We start from the raw sequence: 16,890 nt of genomic DNA on the forward strand, positions 1-16,890 counted from the left end.
CAAGGCAACGTTTGCCATTTACTGGCGTGATGTGTGGCTTAACAGCAGCCGCTCGACCATGAAATCCCAGTTTTCTCAACTCACACCTAACTGTCTTAGTACTTGCAGTGTATCCTGATACAGTTTGGAATTCCTGTGTGATTGTCTGGATAGATGTCTGCCCATTACACATTATGACCCTCTTCAACTGTCCGTGGTCTCTGTCAGTCAACAGACAAGGTCGGCCTGTACACTTATGCTGTATGTGTCCCTTCATGTTTCCACTTCACTACCACATCAGAAACAGTGGACCTAGTGATGTTTAGGAATGTGGAAATCTTGCGTACATACATATGACACAAGTGACATCCAATCACCTGGCCACGTTTGAAGTCCGTAAGTTCCACGGAGCACCCCCCTCTGCTCTCTCACGATGTCTGACTACTGACGTTGTAACGTCTAGAGAGACAAAAACAATACATTATGTAGTAATTAGAGAATTAGATGTATCATATTGTGTCATTGTACAAAATTATGTATTTTTTTTATTATTTATTTCTGAAAACGTCTGTGTCGGCGAGTAATAAAACCGACACAGAAGATAAATGTTAAACAGAGATTAAAAAAGGAACTAGTATATAATACGTGTTGAATATGAATGTCTTTGTCGTCTTAATTTGGAAGTTGTGCGAGTAAGATCTCCTGTTGTTGTCGTAGAGAACGCCAATGTAGCATTTTTTTGTCGAGACTAAGCAATGTACGCCATTACGTGTGAATTCACAAAGGTCTGTAATCACTGAGATATTTAAAGGTTTTAATAGAGTTGTTTAAATGAAAACTGGTATTATTTATTGTTAAGCTTGCTTGCATATTATCCCATCCTGTTGAGACAGTTTTCAGTTATATAAATATTATCTGTGGTGCTGAGCTGCGTGGAGAACGAAGAGCCGCTGCCGCGGCGTATTTAAACGACTTACAATATAGTCGAGCATACCGCAAGGAAGCGGTAAAATAATAGTAAAATAATATTATTTCTTTTAGCTCCCAGACTGGCAGTGAAGATCAACAGATTTTATGATGTGTTGCAGATTGACGCGGGCTGCTGATAGGATATAATTTACAGTGCAAATAATTTAATGTACCTTCAGAATCTGATAGGAATCTTGCTGTGCTCCGTTCTGATCCGGCAAACTTTATAGTGACAACGTATTTTTTAATGAGAGTCTCATGTTCTTGGGCTAGTCGTGGTATGAAATAGCATTTTAACGAGAAATAAAATCCACTGCGAACTTGTGTTTTTGAACGATCACACGAACTGTAACATCAGTGTTCATAACAAAGTAATTTCAACTTTTAATCACTATGAAGTAGGGAAGATATATTGATTCTTAGCATGAGTTGCAGTTACGAAAAATCGTTCCTTAAATTGTAGGCCAGATACAGAACAATAAGACTTCCATATATACATTTTATTCCGCTAAAAGGTAATGATGATAAAGAAAAGCAAAGCACAGCATTGCTAAAAGTATTTCACGTAACTCTTTTTGTAAATGTGTTGTTACAAAGAGAATAAATAAACCAAAGAGCAACAATTTTACAATCCGCGAGAGAGTTGTACGTGAAACTGTCGCCCAAAAACGCGGGGCGCGAATTTGCAGTGGCCACAAATATAAAATTTTATGTATTTTTCTTTCAGTGTTGATTGTTATGTATGTGTAGATATATATGTATTTAGTAATAAATGTATGTATGTATATCATGATCAATGCTATGTATTAATGAATGTGTAAACACTCTTTCATGACAAAACGTACTACTGCAAACGAGTCTGAGAAGACGATCCTGATAGTACTGAGAAGCTGTAACGACTACGTAATCCGGGGGCAGACGAACCCCGAGATAAAATAAACTAAAGGTAAGACTACAGTGTAGTTGTCCTGTTTGTAGAAGTCGAGCTCCAGTGAAGTGATCTCATTTCGCTAGTGGTGTGCATATTGTGCGTAGTTTGATGTTAGTGTTTGTGACAGGACAAAGTTGATGGTAGATAGTAATTTTTAGTGTGCAGTTAGTGTAGATAAATTAATGTATTTTGTGGGCAAGGGGCAAAACTGTCAGACTTTGTGGTTTAGTAAGCAATTTATGAATATGGTTAAGTTGCGTAGTCAACGTCCGAGCAATATGGATACTGAGGAACAACAATTAGTTAGTGCAGGAAATGTGGAACCGGGTACCTCAAGTAGTACTAGTACTCTCTTTGAGGATATAACATGTGAGAATGTGGGGGCAGGGGCACAGGAAGTGGTGCCACCGCCCACTAGTCCTCAAGGGGATGTAGAGAAAGAAGTTGTACCACCACCAGAAAAGCAGGAACCAGAGAGTGGTAATCTGCCTGGTGGGTATTCGCTTCAGGCTATATTAGAGCGCGTGCTGAATTACCAGGCAGAATTTGCGCAACAGCAAGTCGAGCGAGACCGCCAGCAAGCTGAGCGAGATCGTAGGCTAGCAGAAAATTTACTTGCACAGCAAGCTGAGCAAGATCGCCAGTTAACAGAAAGTTTCCTTGCCCAGCAAGCTGAGCGAGATCGCCGGCAAGCGGAGCGGGACCAGCAACTTGTGCAATCGTTAGAAAACATGAAAAAAGAGATTGCAGATATGAAACAGAATTATGAGTCGATACCTAAGGCCGTGCAGGAGCTGACTGAACAGGTCAACAACCTGCAAGTAGCAAACACTAACAGGGTAGACGAAATAGGTGTATTAGCCAATCGAGTAGAAAAGCTAGAAATAGATTCCACGCAGCTTGTAGAGCAGAAGTGGAACGAACAAGCAACTAAAATTGAAACAGAATTCAACTCATGGCTAGAAGTGAAGGAGTGTGAGATGGACAAGAACATTAATTCCAAAGTACAAGCAGCCATAGCAAATAGAGGCTCCGAATCGTTCAGTACCGCAGTGAATAGTCAGGTACAGAACGACGTGCAAACCATCAAACAAATACTCAGTGAGGATATTCCGCAGTGGCAAGTGAATATGAACAAACGGATATCCGACCTGGAGAAGGGTTTAGCACAAAGCAGAAAGCATTTGGAACAGGAACCTCTGTCGCCAACAGCCCATGGTTTTGGCAACGCACAAACTTATACGCGATACAACAATGAGGAATCTGTAGTCGATAATGCGAAGAGCTGTAGCTTCGGTTCGGAGCACACAGCATATGTCCAAGGAGCAAAACCATGTAGTTCAAAAATATTAGTGGAAGAAAGTTTAATCAAAAATAGACAATTTCAAACGTTTACTACTGAACGGAAATCAGTACACCCAGTAGTATTCATAAAAAGCTTTAAAAATATCTTGCCCAGTGTGTGGAACGAAACACAGAAAATTCAATACGTAATGTCGTACATTCAAGGTGATGCAGCGTTGTGGGCTACAGAAGTAGCAGACAGCTGCATGACATATGAACAGTTCGAAAGGGCATTTCTATCGAAATATTGGTCGCCTTGTATACAAGAGCGGCTAAGAAAAGAAGTATATAATCCCGAACCGTACTCACCTCGTCTGGGGAATTTGAGACGGTATTTTGAAAAATATATAAACAAAACACGCTACTGGGACGAGCCTATATCACCAAGAGACATAATAAGACTACTAAAATCACATTTACCCATTCATATCAAAGAGAAATTAATACACGTACCAGAAAGCGATATGGAAAACTTCCTGTCTGTTCTAGATTCTATAGACTTGATACAGGAAGACGCAAAATCAGCGTGTGATCACTCGTGGAATAATGGGTCAGGATGTAAACATGACAGAAATAGTAGTGCACAAAACCACAACCATGGAAATGGTGGGGGTGGTAACAAGCGGCAAGAACATTCGCAAAATGGTAGTAATGGTAGAGGCCAGAACGGGTATGGACAAACAACTTATAACAAAAGGCGTCGATTTGACGACCGGTACGAATCCGGAATGTCAGGGACCAACCGCTGGAAAAATGCGCGAGGTCAGTGGCAGAGCAATTATAGTGATAGTAATCGAAATTGGCAGCAAAATCAGCGAGGAAGCCCAGAGCGACAGGGTAATGACCGGTATGACAACAATAGACTACCGCCGCAAAACGCGCCTATTGCGCAGCCGTGGCGGCCGACAAATCAGAGTGTACATATAGTGGAGGTCGCGGACAATAGCCTTCCAAGTACTTCACAAGTAACTAATTCAACAAACTAGAATCGGCCTCGATATGCTCTCCATCGATGGCCGAGGGATGGAGTGAGAGCAACACGAGTGATAATAATATACCTGGGATACGTATGCTGCGATACAACGATGGTGTCAGTATGGATAAAGATCTACTGAACGAACCACACGAATGTAAGAAAGATAATAACGAAAATGTGCAAGCTATTATCGAAGCGAAAATCAATGATGTTGTAGTGAATATAATCATCGACACAGGTGCCTCAGTAAGTGTAATGAGTATGGAGTTATTTAAGGCACTGGGAAAAGGACATAGCATTCCGACTTTCCCGGTTAATAATTGTAAGGTGTCTGGAGCCATTAGTGCACAGAGCCAATCAGTTAAGTACCAGGTGCAGGTGGAGATTTGTAAGGAGGGCGAAGCCATAGTGAGCTCGTTCCTCGTTGTTAAAGGATTGAAGGTGGCCTGCATTCTGGGAGTAGATTTTCCCCGTGAGAGGGGCGCATTGATCGACCTCTCCTTGGGGAAATTAAGCATAGTTAATAGGGGTAGGAGGATTGAGTTATCTATGATGAAATCGAAGGAGGTACTTGTGCCATGTTGTAATCGAATCAATATCAAGGGTAGGAACCCTTGGGTACTACACCTTGATGATTTGTCACATGCAGCAGACCTCTATTACCCGAATTTAGAGGATCGAAATTTTGAAACAAATGTTGAGGCATTTCAAACCAAAGTGCAGGAATCTGAAGGTTTAAGCGATAAACAAAAGCAACAGTTGACGCAGCTGCTATCGGAATACACTATGGTATTTACCGACCGACCAGGAATAGTCAAAGGGTACCACTATCACATAGAGGTGATGCCCCACAAAACATACTGTCGCGCAACTTACTCCATCCCTTGGTCGAGGAGGGAATTAGTAGCTAAAGAGATTCGGAAGATGTTAGAGTGGGATATCATTGAGCCCTCCTTCTCTCCATACAGTAGTCCTCTTGTAGCAGTGGCGAAAGCCAATGGAAAAATCAGGCTAGTGTTAGATGCGAGGGACATTAACAAAATTATCATACCTGTCCGGACTCGCCCTGAGAATTTAGATGAGCAAATACAAAAATTTCATGGAGTACGAATGTAGCTATTTGTTAGCACATCCCCATACGGGGAAGATCAAAGGATTGTATCCACGTAAAGATGTGAAGTTATTTATTCAGTGACATATCACAGATAAAGAGTAATAGTTGTAAGAAGATTTTAATTGTGTTTTAGAATATAAGTATGTTAGTATTAAGAGAGAAATTTGTGTGTAATGAAACTTGGAGGAAGTGGATTCAGAAAGTAGGCAATAGCTTACACAGGAAAGATTTTGTTTACAGACAATTAGAGCCATTTAAAAATTATAGGCTCATTAAGCAACGAACAATCTTCTTGTTGATAAAGTGAGGATTAATTTCTTGAATCATTATACAAAGGATTAATTTCTTGAACCATTTTCTATGTGTAGTATGTAAGTGCAATTAATGATGCAATCTAATATAGTAAGGTAACTGTTGTAATTGTATTAGGATAAGGAACCCTGAGAGAGAGAGTCTTGACTAGCCAAACATGGACTCTGTAATATGCAACAATTATGTGATGTTTGCTGCCAGTAGTGATATGAGAACGACACTGGAGCATAAGCTAATCAAAAAACAAGCCCGTTCCGTGGAAAATCCGCTTTGTATATAACAATGCTTCAATGGAAGCCTGTGTACTTGGTACACGCCCTTGAATATTCATTACGCGATACGCGAATTAAGTCAACCAATGTGGAACCTACACTGTAGTCATATAGGAAAAATCATTAAAAATAATGCTAGTGCTAAATGAAGTATTTATTGATCAATATGCCCAAGTCAAGCTGTCATGCACATGGTAAAATCTGTTTGATAGATGGGTGATAACCAGGCAAGCTACACTGATAAGAAAATTAAAAAATGTTACAAAAGGGCTATATACGCCTAGTAACAATATGAAAAGTGTGTTGTGATAAGGTAAAAACAAATAGACGCCAGTAGATGAGAGTGAGTATGCGAAGAACAGTTAAAAGGTATTAAAAAAATAAACTGTGTGCATAAACAATGGAGGAAAGGACAGAATATTGTGTGTAGCAGGGACAGAAAATGACTGTTGTATCTGCACCAATATATACGTCGATAAGTCTAGTGTTGAGTGACAGACTGTCCTAGTGCAGTGCTCAACGAACAATAGACAGTGTATAAAAACAGTAGTTATTGATCCGTTCGGAGTCGAGTTAAACGAACATCGCTCGACGGGGACATTTAGTATGTGTGTTACGAAACATTTTCACGTGTTGAAAGACGCTCTGGCAGTGTACCAACCGTGGAGTGAGTGAAAATGTGTAGTACAATGTGCGTGTGACGAACCTTGAATACCAGTGTCACAATGCCACAAGAAACCTGTTATCACGCCAAACCATCCTGTGCATACCAGTGAAGCGACGGCTAACTGAACAATAAACGCTTTTAACAAGTTGCATCTTCTTCCACAGCTAGTAATCTGTGTCCTTAAAGACAGTACACCGTTGTGGAATGTTTGTTTCATGCGCTACAACGGGGAGCCATGCGGAGAAGCCGAGACGAGTGCCGTGCCGCCAGCCAGCCGGTCGCGGTAAACCATTGCCACTCGCCGACATCGGCGAATGGTTCGCCGCGGTTCGCGACTGCTTGGGCGCCACGCCAGCACGACGTCGCTGTTACTGAGAGCCGGTCGTCGAACCCAGCGGCCGTCGGCACGCGGCGTTCCAGACGACGCTACTCAACAATTGCTTCGCGCCGCCAGCTCCGTACAACGTTGTTGTCATTCAAATGAACTATCAAATATGTGTTTAATGCACTAACATGAATAGGGTTTAGTGGACACGAAATGACGTGACAAACATTTGTTTTTTTTTCTTGAGTTATTCAATACGGACTCAAAGTATTCATTGGTTCAGTGATATACAGATATAATATGTTTTCGTCATGTTAATGAAGTATACTCGCATGAATGCTGGACAGTTTAAACCAATTGTCGCGAGTAAATGCAAGGACGATTCATGATACTACTGTAAAAATGTGTAATAAGTGACTTTCATTACAATCCAAAACACAAATATTATATGGGTAACAAAGAGACTAAAGGTTTAACATGCTCTCACAAATAGCCTTTGTTATATGTGAACATTGGATAGAATCTGAACTTTTTGTGATCAAACTGGGTATTAAAACAAACCAGACGAGATGACCATGGCTCCGGCGCAGTTTTCCCAGGTTTTCTGATCGCACGTAGCCCGAATGGGGGAGCCAAATAAATGTAATGACCCTGGGACTAGGTTGACGGTCACCTCGCAAAGTGAAAGAACAGTATAAAAAGTGTAATTAAACCTACAGTGTAAAAGAACTAAGAAGTGTAAAGTGAATGATCCAACCAAGGTAACAGACAATAACCAAACAGACGTTAGTGGCAGCATATTGCCGAACATTTCCAACGTTAGTCAATTGCTGCCAGGGGGCATTGTAACGTCTAGAGAAACAAAAACAATATATTATGTAGTAATTAGAGAATTAGATGTATCATATTGTGTCATTGTACAAAATTATGTATTTTTTTTTATTATTTATTTCTGAAAACGTCTGCGTCGGCGAGTAATAAAACCGACACAGAAGATAAATGTTAAACAGAGATTAAAAAAGGAACTAGTATATAATACGTGTTGAATATGAATGTCTTTGTCGTCTTAATTTGGAAGTTGTGCGAGTAAGATCTCCTGTTGTTGTCGTAGAGAACGCCAATGTAGCATTTTTTTGTCGAGACTAAGCAATGTACGCCATTACGTGTGAATTCACAAAGGTCTGTAATCACTGAGATATTTAAAGGTTTTAATAGAGTTGTTTAAATGAAAACTGGTATTATTTATTGTTAAGCTTGCTTGCATATTATCCCATCCTGTTGAGACATTTTTCAGTTATATAAATATTATCTGTGGTGCTGAGCTGCATGGAGAACGAAGAGCCGCTGCCGCGGCGTATTTAAACGACTTACAATATAGTCGAGCATACCGCAAGGAAGCGGTAAAATAATAGTAAAATAATATTATTTCTTTTAGCTCCCAGACTGGCAGTGAAGATCAGCAGATTTTATGATGTGTTGCAGATTGACGCGGGCTGCTGATAGGATATAATTTACAGTGCAAATAATTTAATGTACCTTCAGAATCTGATAGGAATCTTGCTGTGCTCCGTTCTGATCTGGCAAACTTTATAGTGACAACGTATTTTTTAATGAGAGTCTCATGTTCTTGGGCTAGTCGTGGTATGAAATAGCATTTTAACGAGAAATAAAATCCACTGCGAACTTGTGTTTTTGAACGATCACACGAACTGTAACATCAGTGTTCATAACAAAGTAATTTCAACTTTTAATCACTATGAAGTAGGGAAGATATATTGATTCTTAGCATGAGTTGCAGTTACGAAAAATCGTTCCTTAAATTGTAGGCCAGATACAGAACAATAAGACTTCCATATATACATTTTATTCCGCTAAAAGGTAATGATGATAAAGAAAAGCAAAGCACAGCATTGCTAAAAGTATTTCACGTAACTCTTTTCGTAAATGTGTTGTTACAAAGAGAATAAATAAACCAAAGAGCAACAATTTTACAATCCGCGAGAGAGTTGTACGTGAAAACGTCACTGATATGGAGCACCTGGCAGTAGGTGGCAGCATAATACACCTAATATGAAAAACTTATATTTTTGGGGTTGTCCGGATACTTTTGATCACATAGTGTAAGTGGAGGAGGAGCATAGGGTCTGACAAGAATATTGCAGAGATTGGGAGGGCAACAAAAAGCTATTCTACGTATTGTGGGCAAAATCTCAGACAGAATGGGTCTCATTTCAGAGCATGGTTTTAGGAAGCCACGGCCTTATCAAAGTAGCTGATTAAAACATTCAAGACCAGGATAATACTGAGTGACAAGTGGTGTGTCCTGAAGTTGTTTTTTGGAGGGATCAGCAGTACCAGGATTGGCTGTGATGGCTCAGGAAATCTGCTTTTGAACTAGGCAGTTGGGATAGTTACGTCCAGTGCAAGGGCTGGCGTGAGAGTGGTGGTGTTTTGCTGTAAAGAGTCTGCATCCAAATACGTTTGCCTCAAATGCAAAGGCTATATGGGAGGGAACGTTTGACACGGAAAGGATGGCAACCATCAGAATGTAAGTACTGTTGTTTGTTAGTAGGTTTAATGTGGACAGAAGTGTGTAGCTGGCCTTTGATGAGATTGAGATCAACATCTAGGAAAGTGGCAAGGGATTCAGAAGAGGGCCATGTGAAATTTAATTGGGAGAAAGTCAGCCTCACCATGAGTCCATATGATAAAGATGTCATCAATGTATCTAAATCAAACCAGGGACTGAAGACTTATGCATCCCAGAAATGTCCCCTCTAAACAACCCATGAAAAGGTTAGCATAGGAAGGAGCCATCCTTGTTCCCATGACTGTGCCTCTGCTCTGTTTGTGCCTGCATGTCTATTCCTCAAAGATGAAGTAGTTGTTCGTAAGTATAAAGTTGATTAAGGTGAGTAGGAAGGATGTCATAAGTTTGGAATCAGCTGGACATTGTTGTTAAATTCAATTCTTGGTGTGTTAATCAAGGATTTCTACTAGACCTCATCGTTTCACCTATTTTATCACCTGCTGCCTTCACTATAAAAAAAGGAGAGAGAGAGAGAGAGAGAAAAACAAAAACCTCTCAGTCACCTTTGGTTCTTTCAGTTTATCTAGTTTCCATCTAAACACACAATTGCCTGCCTTTCTACAATTTCTTCACATTTAATCCGCAGTTTGTAAACAATAAATTATGGTCCAAGTCCACATCTGCTCCCCGAGAAATTTTACAGTTTAAAATCTGTGCCAACAGGCCTCTTCCATGTATACAACCTTCTTTCATGATTCTTAAACCGACTGTTAACAATGATTAAAGTATGTACAGTTCAAAATTCTGCCGGCTGGCTTCTCCTTTCATTCTTTCCCCCAGCTCGTGTTCTACTATTTCACCTTCTCTTTCATTACATATTGTCAAATTTCAGCCCCTCATCACAATTAAATTTTCACCTCTCTTTGCGATCTGAATAATTTCTTTCATATAATTATACATACTTTCAGTCTCTTCATGATCTGTCAGGCTAGGAGGAATATAAACTTCCACTTTTGATGTAGGAGTTACCTGTTTGTAATAGCTCACTCACATGCTTAATTTTTTTAATTCATTGTTAGATCTACTCCAGCATTACTACTTTCTTTGGCACAACTTTAAAATATAGAAAGGTCTTGATCAAACAAGTCATATAAAGAATTGTGCAATCAAGATCTTTCTATATTTCAGAGTTGTGTCAAATCTGAATGGTCGCCTGCCTCTACCGTGGATGTATTTTCCATCAAGTGATCCCTTTCTTTAATGGACTGATTGTATCAAAAAGAGACTTCACATGAGAAAACTGTAAAATTACAGACACGCAGAATGGCTGGCTAGTATTTGCCTTCAGGATGTGAAATTTCGTGTGCCACCAACAAATAGGAAGAAAACTAAGGAAAATGCTATTCCTGGTTTTCAGAGCTCTTAGTTCCCTTCTCTGAACAAAAAAGATGGATAGCTTGGGGGAAGTTAGAAAGGAGTGCCAGTTTACTCATACCACAGGATGGTAAGGATCCATGTGTTGACACAATAGTAAGTTGTATCCAACCTACAATTAGAAGATTTAGTCCAGCAAAAAGCTAGTAACTACTGTGAATACCAATGATTGTTCACCTTTTTTCCAGTTACAATGAATAGATATCAAATTTAATCCTCTCTGTGGATGTCAGAAGAGAAAGAAATGTACATATCTCAGCGTTTTTCCTACAGTTTCTCTGAAATACTGCAAAAAAGCTAACTGCAGATTTTTCTTTAAAAATGAACGTGCTCCTGCTTCATGAAGATATCCAAACAGATAAAGCCATTTTCTAGTTTATATTTTATAAATTTTATTATATTGTCAGTGAATTTATTAACATTGTACATTTTATCCATTCTCTGTTGAGTTCTCTTTTTTGCACTATTGAGTACTGTTGGTGTCCTGTGAAAGTTCTCATTCCGTATCTCTGAAGGTCATTTTTGATAATGAGACCTAAAGAGGACAGTGTATGAAAGAAAAAATGTTTGAAATGTGGTGTTAAAGATGTTAAACATCACTCAATGAGAAGAAAATGAGTTGTAAAAAGAATGAAGGATTAAAAAACAAGCAAGCGGTGGTACAGATGCAAAGAAATCCAAAACACCAGGGGGTGAAGTGTAAGACAGATCATTACATTTAACATCATGTATTGATAATTCTGAGGGTATTGTAAATTCAAAGGTGAAGAAATCAGTGCAGGGTATGAAAAGTGGAGAACCAAACCAATTAATTTGAACGAATGATGATTCAAAAAATATATATATATATATATATATATATATATATATATATATATATATATATATATATATATAAAAAGAAAGATGATGAAACTTACCAAACAAAAGCGCTGGCAGGTCGATAGACACACAAACAAACACAAACATACACACAAAATTCTAGCTTTCGCAACCAATGGTTGCCTCGTCAGGAAAGAGGGAAGGAGAAGGAAAGACAAAAGGATATGGGTTTTAAGGGAGAGGGTAAGGAGTCATTCCAATCCCGGGAGCGGAAAGACTTACCTTAGGGGGAAAAAAGGACAGGTATACACTCGCACACACACACACATATCCATAGTGTATACCTGTCCTTTTTTCCCCCTAAGGTAAGTCTTTCCGCTCCCGGGATTGGAATGACTCCTTACCCTCTCCCTTAAAACCCATATCCTTTTGTCTTTCCTTCTCCTTCCCTCTTTCCTGACGAGGCAACCATTGGTTGCGAAAGCTAGAATTTTGTGTGTATGTTTGTGTTTGTTTGTGTGTCTATCGACCTGCCAGCGCTTTTGTTTGGTAAGTTTCATCATCTTTCTTTTTAGATATATTTTTCCCACGTGGAATGTTTCCCTCTATTTTTATATATATATATATATATATATATATATATATATATATATATATATATATATATATATATATATATATATGTGTGTGTCTACAGTGCATGTTGAATGATTATAAAGAGAAGTAATAACAACCAATCAACACACATGTTATTCATATAAGTGTAAATTAGTGCTTACCTTCAGATATAACTCCTGTTGTAACCTGGCATAGGTCCATTTCACTATCAACAGGAAGTATATTGTACTGCAGATCACTAATGAAATGAATGAGTAAGGTATTCTCTGACCGTGGTGTTGATCCAGATGTCCCTGAAGCTGTAGTTGTGTCACTTGTTGTGCTGTCTATGGCAGTCACATCACTTGTTGTGCTGTCTATGGTAGTCACATCACTCGTTGTACTGTCTACGGTAGTCGTCTCAGAAGTTGATTCAGTTGTAGTGACTGTCGAATCTGTACTAGCCATTAGCTTGACTGTTCTAGATCCAATATTCGTCTGTCCCTCACAGATACAAAGCAGAACTGCCAGTACAATGAACAGCAGAGTACCAGTAGTAATATTTACAAATGTGCGCATTTTATACTGTTGTGGGGAGCTTTTATGTATTTCTGAAATCATTTACAAAAAATAAATTTTAAAAATATAGAATTTAACATAAATGAAATTCTCAACTACAAATATCAATAATATTTCATTAATATAACCAGTTTACTAACTTTGATTTAGATCTGATGTGCTCATGACTTTGCAAATCACATCTGCATCTATATATACGTCTGCTTCCAGAAGTCACCATGCGGTGGTTGGCAGAGGGTACCCCTTAGCACTACTAGTCATTTCCTTTCCTGTTCCACTTGCAAATAGAGCACACCTCCGTATCAGCCCTACGTCTTATCTTTGTTGCCTTACATGAAATGACTGTCGGTGGCAGTAGAATAATTCTGCATTCAGCTTCAGATGCCACTTCTCTAAATTTTCTCAGTAGTGTTAGTCAAAGAAAATATTGCCTTCTCCGCACGGTTTCCCATTTCACTTCCTGAAGCATCTCCATCAACTTGTGTGTTGTTCAAATGTACCAGTAACAAATCTGGCAGCCTGCCTCTGAACTGCTTCAATGCCATCCTTTAATCTGACTCGGTACAGATCCTAAACAGTCAAGCAGCACCAAGGATAAGTTGCACTAGTGTCTTCTATATAATCTCCTTTACAGATGAATCACACTTTCCTAAAATTCTCCCAACAAACCTAAGTTGACCATTCACCTTCCCTACCACAATCCCCACATGTTCATTCCATTTCATATCACTTTGCACCATTATGCCCAGATCTTTAAATGACATGACTGTGTCAAGCAGGACATACTAATTCTATATCCGGAACATTATGGTTCATTGTTCCTACTCATCTGCCTTATCTTACCTTTTTCTACATTAGAGCTAGCTGTCATTCATCTTGGTGTAACTTATCTTGTAACCTCCTAAGTTACTCAACTTCAACACCTTTCTGTACACCACAGCATCACCAGCAGACAACTGCAGAATGCTGCCCACCATGTTTGCCACATAGGTTATGTATCTAGAAAACAATAGCGGTCCTATCACACTTCCCTGGGGTAGTCCTGAAGATACCCTTATCTCTGATGAAAACTTGCCATCAAGGTCAGCATAATGAGTATTATTACTTAAGAAATCTTTGAGACACTCACATATCTGAGAACCTATTTCATATACACCAATGAGCCAAAACATTATGACTACCTGTTTAATAGTGTGCATTATAATGCATCTCGAACCACTGTAGCATGATTATGTCATTGCAGCATGGACAGCTATCCTGCTGGAACATTCATCACTGTAGGGGGAGACTTCAAGCATGAAGTGAGGCAGGTGGTCCACAATAACGCTCACGTAGTTTACTGTTGTCATGATGTCTTTGATTACCACCATAGATACAATGGAATCCCAACTCTATGTACTCCATAATATAATTCTGCCCTCATTAGCTTGCATCTGTGGTGCAGTGCATGTTTTGTGCAGCCATTTGTCTAGATGACAGATTATATGGTTGCAACCATCGACCTTGTGTAGCAAGAAATGCAATTCATTCGACAAGCAACACATTTCTATTGGTCCACAGTGAAAATTCAGTGATGCTGAGCCCATGAGTTCCAAAACACCTATGCCTGTACCAGCCGTATTCTCTGTCAACAGATTCGCCACAGATTACTGCTTATTCTGGATTACACTGAGGGAGATCCTCCAACCACTACGTTTTGTGATGAGACATGGCCATCCAACACCATATGGCCTACTCATTATTCCACCATCCTTCAACCACTTTCCATAGGTGCTCACAACAGTAGTACACCAACAGGCGACAGGCTTCACTGTTTCACAGATTCTCATTTTCAGCCACAGTGCCACAGCAATGTGTCCTTTGTCAGAACAGCTTATACCAGTGGATTTCCACATTTGCAGCCCATATCTAGGATATAAAGACCATCCATTCGTCTCTCTTCTGCTTACATTCTTTCCTTACTGTCTCATGTGCCCACAACACCACCAGAAGGCACCCAATCTTGCGATGGGCAGTGCTCATAATATTTTAGCACCTCAGTTCACTTGTATATTCATTAACAGTCTGCAGTGGGGCACTGTGTCAAATGCTTTCTCAAAAACTAGAAATATGGAATCTGCCTGTTGCCCTTCATAAATCATTTACAGCATATCACGTGAGAAAAGGGAAATCTGAGTTTCACATAATTAATTTTTTCTGAAACTGTGCTGATTCGTGGACATAAGCTTCTTGGTCTCAAGAAAATTTTATTACACTGAAACCGATATATGTTCAAGAATTCTGCAACAAACCAGTGTTAGGGACATTGGCCTGTAATTTTGCAGGCCTGTTCTTTTACCCTTCGTATATACAAGAGTCACCTACACTTTTTTTCCAGTTGCTTGGGACTTTGCATTGGATGAGAGAATCGCAATAAATGCAGGCTCAGTAATGGGCCAATCCCATCGAATTCTCTTTGTAAAACCTCAATTGTATGCATAACATTGCTAATGTAATACAATTTGAGTATTTAGGGCTATGGAAAATCCTCCATTTGTGCAAAGCTCATAATTATTCAATTATTATTTATAAATTAAGATTTATATCTTAACAGTAAGCAACATGTATGCTATATTTTAGGTGTATTTCATGTAACAGTAAAGAATATACATATGTTAACTGTATCCATCTTTAAACTGATCATTTAGTCTTTGTTAAGCATGCAAGGAAAGACTATGTGTGACTTTTGCATGAAAGAATGGTAGAGTGGTGTATATGGATTGTTATTTACATGTGAGCCTCATCAATTGTATTACTGTTGGCATGATCCAGCTGCTTCACTGAATGGGAAGTGTATGCTTTCCACCTGCCTATAATAAGCTAATGATTTTATTTGTGACATATGTGAAGAGTGCATGTTCTGGCAGTTGTCTTGTCACAGAAAGGAAATGAAAAAAAAAAAGCAAGCAACAAGCAACAGCAATTAAGTAACCACAGCACACCAAAATTAACATCAAAAAACAACTGAATTAAATAAAACGGTTCTGGACAACAGCTGTAACTGCAGTTCAAAGCATTATAAAAGGCAATGGTTGGAAAAGCAAAATTAAAGTGACCATAGTGATGAGACAAGTTACAAGAAATCGAAAATTGTTAATCTCATTAATAATTCATTCTGTGATTAAGATTCACATAGTTATTTTCATTGGAAGCATATTTACAGAAGTAACATATGACCTGAATAGTCCTACAGAAATGGGGCATAATATATGTTATGGGGAAATGCACAGTTTTTGTATTATGTACATGAATTTTAAAAAATAAAGCTATGAACTACAAGATAAAGTATACAGAAGAGAAGAAAAAGTGACAGATCACATCAAATGAAACTTAATAAGTTTATGAAGACAATTATGAGTCAGGCTATTCTTTTCTTGGGCCTTGCAATAAAACTTGTACATCACTATATGTGCAACATGACCATTATGAAAGAAATTCTTGGCTGTCATAAAGAAGTAAATAGTTGTATCTCATACCTGAAACCTTTTTCTGTTGACTGTGCCACGATAAAGTGTCACATGTTTATCACTAGCCACTTAACACAGATAAGATACAGAAGAACTTCCAATATCAGTGAGATAAACATACGAAAGAATCCATTCAGTCTGTACATACGTCAGGCCATGTCATTGTCCAAAAGACTGATTGCGTGAAGACGGGCCGTATGTTGCACTATTTTAATTTCAATAACTTGTTATGAAACTGTACTAAACACTATTACACAAAAATAAAAAAAAACTGTGAACAATCAACCACAGTTCAAAAACAACCACAATATTCATAACTCATTACAGCAGAGCAGAGTTGGTCAGAAGAGCTCAGTGACTTCGAATGTGGGCTGGTTGTTGGTTGTCGCCTGAGTAACAAATCCATCAGGGACAGTTCAACCCTTCTAAAACTGCCCAAGATGATTGTTGACAAAGAGATAGAGGGGCTGGCCAGTACTTACCTCAGCTCAGTACAGCCGATAGATACACATAAAACAGAACTGAAAATTTAC

The sequence above is a fragment of the Schistocerca piceifrons genome, chromosome 1, assembly GCF_021461385.2.
Source record: "Schistocerca piceifrons isolate TAMUIC-IGC-003096 chromosome 1, iqSchPice1.1, whole genome shotgun sequence".
Taxonomy (NCBI): Eukaryota; Metazoa; Arthropoda; class Insecta; order Orthoptera; family Acrididae; genus Schistocerca; species Schistocerca piceifrons.